We start from the raw sequence: 10,043 nt of genomic DNA, 5'->3' as shown, positions 1-10,043 counted from the left end.
GCTGTTATGGTATCTAACTGATCCTCGTGAGCACGTGCTAAAACTTTGGGCTGCGTTTTGCTTAGCAATGATCGAGGATCTAGAAATCAAAAAGGAAAAATATGTGTAACAGTCGTACTCGTCAAAGTCATTTCAAGAATTTGTTAGTGTAAGATCAGTGATTGAGAGCGAACATTCTCCGCTAGTCAAGAGTTTGGGCGATGTGATGCCTTCACAATACGACTGAGATCTTCGCGAAGCCCGCAGTCTTGTTATTGTGTCAGTGTTTCACGTGTTCATTAAAGTTGTTCTGGTTAAACCACTCGGTTCCAGGGATTTTGAACAGTGCGTACAATATTATATTGGTTATTCTGTACCAATCCTCACCCAAGGCACACAAAGGATTAAGGCCATGTAAATATGTGTCAGCTCCGCTGAGCGGTGCTCATGACGTATTGAAAAAAAAAATACAGTAAAACAGTCCTGCCTAGCTTCGCTTGTCTGATAATCATTTTGACAAAGTATACAAACAGGAAATATACTAACAAGGTCTTTGTACTTATACTGATGATGTACGATGTTTTTGTGTTACCATATTTGTTGAACATGATAGTATATTTTACACCAGTGAATAAAATTCACTCCTCTTGTTGTTAACACATAAAGAGAAATACCGTACGTATATTTTTTCTCCTGCTTTCCCCATCGTGTGTTGCATGCTAAAGTTGTAAGATGGACGTTATGCAACGCAGATGATTGCGTAGACACGCGTTGCTTTTGTCACCTGGAGTGATGATTGTGTGTGCGAGATGTTCTGCCTCATCCGTTGTGACGAGGGCAAAGAGAGATTGACGGAGTTTCTGATATTTAAGGTTATTTTTTTTTTCCTTTCTATCAATACCTATACAAGTTTTGACGCAGAATATGAACCTTTCGTTCTTGTTTTTTGTTGGTTTTTTTTTCGCTCTGCGGCATTGGAAGTTTAACTTTTCGGAGTTACAGCGGTAACAGCTGTTGTATCCGCACACACACACACACACACACACACACACACACACAAACACACGCCCATAAACACGTATTATTACAATGTTCATCTTTACCAGCTCGCAAAATTTTGTCATTGCTTCATCCTACTAAGATGGCATGGAATGACGTAGTCTTGTGAAAACATTCAAATAAAAGTATTTAAAACAACTCAAATTATACGGATATAGACAAAATTATTAGAGATATCCAAATTGTACAATCTTAGCAAATAAGTATTTAGTGTAGGAGATAAGTGTTATGATCAACATGATCCGAGCAATGACGCACACGACACAAGAACTGAAGTATTTGATTGTGATGAATTAGAGTGTGAGTCTGGGAAACTAAAATAATGTGAAAAGCATAAAACAAACTTAAGAGGTAAGTATATCGTATAGCACAGGTATTCTGTATGTATTCGTCCGTTTCTGTTTATGATATATATATGTATACACGCGTGTATATAAATATGTATATATATATATATATATATATATATATATATATATATATATATATATACATATATATGTGTGTATATATATATGTATATATATAATATATATATATATATATATATATATATATATATATATATATATATATATATATATATATATCATATATATGATATATACATACATACGTATATGCATATGTGTATATAAAACGTATGATTGTATATATTGTATATTAGATGTTATGTATGTGTGCGTGTGTGCATAATTAAATTTCTCCCCCTATCGTGTTTTCGCAAATAAAAGCCAAGTGTGAGTCTGGGGAACTAAAATAAGGTGAAAAGCATAAAATTGTGTTTTCGAAAATGAGAGCCATTATACTTTGAAGAAACTCGAACCTTCAATGATACACGTCAAAGAGGGAGGGAGGAGGATGGCTTCGTTGAGAATGGAATTGTATTCGTCGTAATGCAAAATAAACACCCACCACAACACCAGGAAACGTTGGCTTATAACGCTGCATTAACTCAGCATGTAGAAGACGTATCAGCTCCTGCTATTTTCAAAGACCACCAACGCCTTGACCCAACGAGAGAAATTGAAAATCCATTGGCCATTCTTTTCTCTCTTTTTTCTTTCCTTTCCGTTTTTTGCACTGAAATGCTTCCGAGAAAAAGAGTATATCAGATATTCTGACATCAGCTGTTATTATCAACGTGAAAACACAGTGTGAATGGAGAAGGTTGGGGAGATAAGAGGCTTTCACCCGTTAACGATTCCTTCATTTCTAGTTCAATTCATATTGTATTGATTGATATCAGCGTATTGTACTTAGGTTAAACCCATCAGTTATTCAAACAATCTTATACTAGAAAACGCTGAAACTAGATTTAAATAGAGGAAAGAATTGTTGTTGCTGTTTCCGATGAGGAACAGTGTTGCTATCATCGCGTTTCATTCATTTTTCATTTCCAGCGAAATTATAAGATAAACCACAAACACAACATGGGTATATGAACACAAAATACTCTAAGTATTTACATGTTATGTAAGTGAATTGTTACGTGATAAAGGTAGTAAAAATTAAGCTGAATCATATGGAATTAAAGGCATTATTTACCATTTGTAGGTAAAACGAAAACCCAGCTTTAGTGCTTCAAAAAAAGTTAGAAAAATAAATGTGAGTTCAGGATAGAAATTACCTACGTAAAAATTGTAATTATCATAATCAATGTTAAGTATTGCTAAATATACAAAATGTGAACAATATCCATGATAAAAATTGTTTATAGACTAAACCGTCTACAGAAAAGGAAATAGTGATATCTCCTTATATTTTATGCTTTATTGTGATTTTTTTCATGCGGTAGGATGTTTTGTGATACATCTGACTTACACATGATTATGCATCAAACAATGTGATAACTCGAAAAATTCTTAAATCACTGCTCCCAAGGTAAACAACACTTTTAAGTAACACTGTATTAAACAGTGAGTAAACAGGTAGGCTGTTGGAAATGGAATGATAGGGACAGTGATCAAGTCGTCTTTGCTAGATTCTGATATCCAAAATTGACTTTCCACAACGCACACCAGCTTTTCTCGTGTACGAGACGTAAAACTGGTTTAACGCATATGCGTATATGGAGAGGAATGTGTTCATAAGCTGCAACTTGCATTGCTCGTGTACCACCTACATACAAAGACCGCATGCTTTTTATAGTCTGTGCCATACATAATAATAATAATAATAATAATAATAATAATAATAATAATAAAAAAAAAATAATAATAATAATAACGATGACAATATTAATAATAATGATAACAATAATAACAATAATGATAATAATAATAATAACAATAATGATAATAATAATAATATTCTTATTATTATTATTATCATTATTTTAATTATTATTATTATTATTATTTATAATTATAATTATAATAATAACAATGATAATAATAATAATAATTTGTAGTAGTTGTAGTAGTAGTAGTAGTATCACTATCATTATTAATTTAGTATTGTCATCATAATCATCATCATCATCATCATCATCATGATTATTATCATTATCATCGTCCTAATTTTTCCACATATCTTCAAAATCACAAGTGAAGCACCCTCAACTCTCACTTTACAACGATAAATTCTAAGTTAAAGACATTCAGATTCTCTTTGAAATTTTGAAAAAAGGGCAGAAAAGGCAGATAATTAACATACATAAATTATGATAAAAAAAGACAGACATATACATTTATTCACATTTATATAATACATATTATTTGTGTTTCTCTCAGTGATCGTTTACTTAGTGTGTTTCCAAACTCGGACTTATTCCATGAATCACCGCAGCATAGCTGAGCACGTAGCAATGGTATGAAGAATGGAATAGGAGTCCAGTATTGAACGAGAAACCTTAAAAGAGCTCAAGGTTAGGTATACGGACACCACGGCTTTCAGTGACACGGCGTGAGTCGTATTTTACTTGGACTATCGCCTGCCTGGTGGTCACTACTCTGTTGTGATGGTCATCCGTGTATCAGGAGTGGTGACGACAGAAATAAATCAGATTCCTTTCATGCCTTTGAAAGGACCTCAGCACGAGAATAGGTCGAGAAAACTTCAGTCAGCTGGGTGTCTACGTGAAGCGTTTTCTTTTTCTTTCTCTCTCTCTCTCTCTCTCTCTCTTTCTTACGAAGTGACGCCTTTGAAAACAGGTTATTCATTCAGTGATATACAAACAGCAAGGATAGGCCTACTATGATACGAGTGGTGTGATGTCTTTCTGTTATACTGTAGCCTTTGGGATAAGAAGTGTCATAATTGATCGCGGAATAAATGAACAGCAGTAGCAGGGGCGTGTGCAATTCTTCGTTACTATTGGAGTGTGAGTTTTAGTTAAAGGCCATTCACACCTTTCTGGGCAAACCTTGCGTGCGACTTGCGAAGAACAATTTTTACTACCCGGAGGTCCCCGCAGATGACCCGCACATGACAGTACCTAGCACGTATCTCACCCATAGTTACCCGGAGTTGCGCACACGTAAGTCTTCTTTACCCGCAGCCAAGTTTTGGCCCTGTCACATCATTCTGGGCAAGATATTATACGCGGGCTAGATGCGTGTAGGGATTTTCCAGCATACCGGACAATTTCTGAGGGCGGAAAAGGATTTTGGACGAGTTTTGCATGTATCTTACTTGCTATACGCGTTCTACTTAAGTTCTACTTGCTGGTACTCTGTGTGACCTGCGTGTCAGGTGCGTGGGGGGCTGACAACTAGGTGAAGGAATTCCACTGAAGGAATGGCAGAAGTCCCACAGAATGTCATTATCTTGGCCGCATACGGGGACAGCAAAGTACCTGCGTTACAGCTTCGAAGCACCTGCGTGGGAGTTGCCTGCGAGGTGCAGCCGCTAAGGGCCTCCTACTGGCGTTCTGCGTGGACTTCTGCGGGCAATCCCCGCGACTCACCCGGAAAAAAAGAAGTTTTGATCATGCTCAAAACTTGGCTGCGGGTAAATCGGAATTGTGTGCGCACCTCCGGGCAAATACGGGCGAGATACGCGCTAGGTACTGTCAAGTGCGGGCCAACTGCTGGAGGTCCGGGTAGCAATTTTTTTTCCCCGCAAGTCAACCCGCAAGGCTTCCCCAGACGCTGTGTGACAAGGCCTTGAGCATGCTCAAAACTCTTTCCTGGTGAATCGCGGGGATTTGCCCTCAGAGGTACACGCAGAACACCAGTAGGAGGCCCTTAGCGGCAGCACCTCTCAGGCAACCCCCATCACGCAGGTACTTCGCAGCTGTAACGCAAGTACTTCGCAGTCCCCGTATGTCGCTCGTAGCTGAAAATAGATCGGTTTCAAAGCTCTCACAGAGGTCACACGGAGTACACGCAAGTAGCAGGTAGATAGCACGCCTCTAACAGGTAAGACGCAAGTACGGAACTCGCCATCATCCTTGTCCGCCTGCAGAAAATTTTCCTGCGTGCTGGAAAATCTCTACTCGCAACAAGCCCGCTTAGCTTACCCGGAAAGGTGTGACAGGGAAGATGATGTTGTGATGATGATGCCAGCAAAGAAACTTATCAGAATTAGCTCCTTAATTGAAGTGCTATAAGTAGCTGAGATTATGCATTATTTTGAAGCACACAATATTAGTAACGTGAACATGACACTTTAAAGGGGCCCTGAAATCCAAATGCATGTTGATTTGTGTTGATTTATGATACCCTCAACATTACTTTTGCAGTGAAATGAATATGTAGGAACATGCCATATATTTTAACGATTTTTTCTTCTATTTTTCTTCAGATTACTTGGAACGCCAACAAAAAATCCTTCCAAATCAATATTCCTCAGATGACCACATCTGTCAATCATTGCTAAAGTACTGAAATGTTTAACAAAAGACATTGGAATGCGCCTTTCCCTCGACTCAGCATTAAACTTGCATGTTTCTGTGATATTAATGTGACTAACAAAAGACATGGCGAGGGAACATGCAAGTTATGCTGAGTCGAGGGGAAGGTGATAATGTCATCTGAGGAATATTGGTTTGGAAGGATTTTTTTTGTGGGCGTTCCCAAGTAATCTGCAGAAAAATAGAAGAAAAAATCGTAAAAATATATGGAATGTTTCTAGATATTCGTTTCACCGGAAAATAAATCAACAAAAATCAACATGCATTTGGATTTCAGGGCCCCTTTAAGACATGTCAATAAAACCGCTGGGCGTCCCCTTGCATTATCACATCATCATCATTCCATTTGGGAGTTTCCTTTTCCCGCCTTTTCTCGGTGCAATCAACGTCAAAGCGAACTTCGCATGGTGGCCCATCTCTACGCATGCGCAAAGACCGGATGTCGTGATCTTGATTTCCTCACCGTCGGGAATCGACACTTCCATAACAGAATGACAAAACTATATTGTGACAGCCTTTAAAATCATTTTGTTGAAAACGAACAATGTATACAAGGCAGCACGGAAGACAAAGATACTTGGGCCTAGCTAGAAGCGTTCTCGTCAACTGAAGACAGTCACCGGCTTCTCTATTCAACCATGAGTTATGATATCAAAGCTAAAAAAAAGTGTAAAAAAGAATTAAAATGAGCAAGAATGCCGTTGATATTACGTATAGTTATTGTTGACTAAAGTTAATGTTATCAGAAGGCGTATTACGAGAAGCCTCACAAGCTTTTAAAGGCTATTATCGGCGTCAAAAGAAACCATACACAAAATCGTCTCCCTCTGCTTTCACGACGTGTCATTGTTTGAAATGCTAGAGAGCAAGACGACGGAATTGAGGAGGAAACAAAATGTATCCTGGATTGCACATAGACAGAAATTCCGGCGATGTTCGCCAATTCATTAAAGTCTGCGCTATGCACAGATAGTTCATGCCATTGACTCGTCTGTGCCTAATTTGATGACGTAAGCAAGCGCATCTTTACGCTTCTTTACCTTCATCAGATGGCGAATTGGAGAAAAAAAAATGCTGTCTCTGTTCGGAATGAGAGATTTCCTTTGATGGTTTGTTTTATGGCTATTAACATAATTCATGTTGTGGGGGGGGGGAGGATTGGGTCCTGCTTTTCCAATGTAAATACTTTGTGCGTTTGTATTTTCTTTTGTTTTGTTTTTTATTCGAAAGTAAATCGCCAATTTTTCAAAGTCTTTTGTTGCTGTTTATTTTTTTTTTATTTCAGGCTGATTACGGTGCCTATTACGTTATTTCTTTTCCCCTGTCAGATACAATTATCTTCATAAAAATGTCATTATAATGATGGCTTGAAACAAAGAATCTTATTCTCTATAGAACATTTCCGATTTAATTTCTGAAGGCGTTGATTAGAAATAAGGCATTTTCCCAATTGTTAAACTTGTCACCGTATACAATGAGTTGATCGCTGTCCATGTTTATGGTGTCATTGTCCTCTGTCAAATTACGTTTGTCAATATCTTGAGGCTAGGCTAACTATTTTTCTTGTCAAAACATTCTATTTCTGCATGCCATTTTCTGATACCGCTGCTCTCTCTATCCTTTATGTTTATAGATATCAAATGTAAGTAGGCCTATTATGATCTCAAAATGGCATGACTGGTACCTGTCTTTACCTGAAAATGGAAGTGTCTTATAATGTTTTAAAGAAGAATTTCTTTGAGTTGTTAATCTTATCTCTATTATTAGCTAATGTTGGAATATATTCATGAAGATACATAAATGACATGAATATTCGATTCATGCGTTAATCAGTTGAGTTTCTATTAGAAGTTAGTCCACTGCGGACTCTGTAGGCCTATATATAAATATATGACCAAGGGCTTGCTGCATAAAACGTTGAACCTGAGAAAAACTCTGGTAAGAATCGAACATTCAGGTTAGTATGATTCCTCCCCCTCCCCGCTGACTTTACACAAAGAAAAGCTCTGAAGGTACTAAGCTACGGTTTTACGCAACAGGCCCCACATTTGCTACCTCGTGATAGTGGATAAACATCAAATAGAAATTCAACCGATTATATACTCATGAATTGAATTACTTGTCATTTATATCGCCATCTTTTCATTGATTTGATTCAATTACAGTTTGCCTTATATGCATTTCCTTAAACTATATTTTGTTTTATTGTACAAAACAAGACAAAAACTAACTGCATTAATTTCGCTTGAATATGCATAAGTCACATTGTACTATATTGTTTTGTATGTGCAAATGCCATATTGTATTCTGTACTTTTGTCGGAAATAAAATGAAATGAAATGAAATGGAATGAAATGAAATGAAATGAAATGAAATGAAATGAAATGAAATGAAATGAAATGAAATGAAATGAAATGAAATGAAATAAAAATGAAATGAAATGAAATGAAATAAAATAAAATGAAATAAAATAAAATAAAATAAAGTAAAATAAAATAAAATAAAATAAAATAAAATAAAATGAAAAGAAATGATAGGAAATGAAATGAAGATGACTCTGCTAACTATAGAACCTCTCACCTTAGGTGTCAATTACATCTCATCATATTCAGTATACATCGTGGCTAGGGTGTGCGGATGAAGTACCCAGCAGCAGCAGCAGCGAGTGGCACTGCGCCGGATTCGTCGCACTTTTTTCCCCGGCAGAGTACTCGTACTTGGTCACCCGTTCCCAAGTAATATGATTTCGTCGACAAAGTTTGGCCCGCCGCATAGCGAGGAGGAGGAGGCTGTTGACAGCGCCGCCTAGTGTCCGGCGAACTGAGGGGGCACGTGTCGGCACAGGGGGGTGCTACTGTCAGGGGCCTCCACCGACTTGAAGGAGAAAGAAATAAATTACTCGTTTGTAGCTAAGAGCCCATTGTGCCCGCGAGATATTGGCTGAGATCCCGTCATTGTATATCTCGCTGCCTCTTAACAGATTCAATGAATTTTCATCTCTCCACCTCCCCCCCCCCCCTTCTCAATCGGCGGGAGAAATTAACGTCAGACGATGTATTAACGCACTGCCACTGCGGGGTTTAATCATGCCTCCACGAAGTATACGTTTGAAGCTTTGATGCCTTTAAAGTCACGTGAACATGACTTTACACAGGTTTCCATAACAGACAAACTTGAACCTCTGCAGGGCAAAAGAACAATTACAACTACCGGTCCGGGGAAAACATGGCTATCAAAATGAGCAAGTTTCCAAATTCCTGTCCGTTTATAGTGTAAAGCTTGGATGGAAATGTTTTGTGAAGTACACTTCCTTACTACTCCATCGTTGTTGTTGTTTTTTTAGAAGGAAAAAACAACACAACTCACCAATCTACTCAGAAAAAATAAGATGCAATACATCGCATGTTGTAGGCTTCGCGTCATTGACTTTCTAGATGCCTACTATACGTGAATGGAACAATCGCAAGGTCGAAAAAAAGAATGGATAAATATGTTCAACTATCATCACAAAGGCAAAATAACATTATGCACAGTAACACAAAATTGGAGTCAGTACCACTTACACTAAGATTATTCTATTTGTGTGTACATTAGGACTGAATCTATTGATATGCTCCCAGAGTCTTTTATTGACCTTAATTCCTACTGGCTTTATATGGATATAGACAAACCTTCAAAAATATTTGTCGGCTGACTATTCAGCAAATTTTCAAGCACACTCCTCACCAATAAGTAAGATATTCTTTAGCTGGTGTTTGCTCTGGCCACCTCACTTCTCGAGCTATTGGCTTCTTCCATCCTTCTTTGAAGAAAATCTTTATTTCCTCAGGCATCACTTCTGACCTGTAGGAATAAGCTCATCAAATCAAAAAGTGAATAATCTTGCCATTCATTGCATTGTGGGCAAAATCCCAATTGTCCCCCTCCTATGGAATCGAGCGTCAATCACTGCGGCCGGCCGAAGTCCTCTTGCTGCACGCGCCGACGGCTGTGGCTGGACATAGCAGCAGTGGCACGGTGAAAATGGGTACTGGTAAGCTTCAGCCAAATTGATAGACCCGATATTGACCGAGAGAGTCATCCTCGGCTAGATTTTACGCGCCAAACGTCCACCGCAGCTCCCCATACCCCGTGCGCCCTGATCGTC

This window comes from Diadema setosum, chromosome 9 (assembly GCF_964275005.1).
Source record: "Diadema setosum chromosome 9, eeDiaSeto1, whole genome shotgun sequence".
NCBI classification, from domain to species: domain Eukaryota; kingdom Metazoa; phylum Echinodermata; class Echinoidea; order Diadematoida; family Diadematidae; genus Diadema; species Diadema setosum.
Note: the sequence above shows the minus strand (reverse complement) of the source record.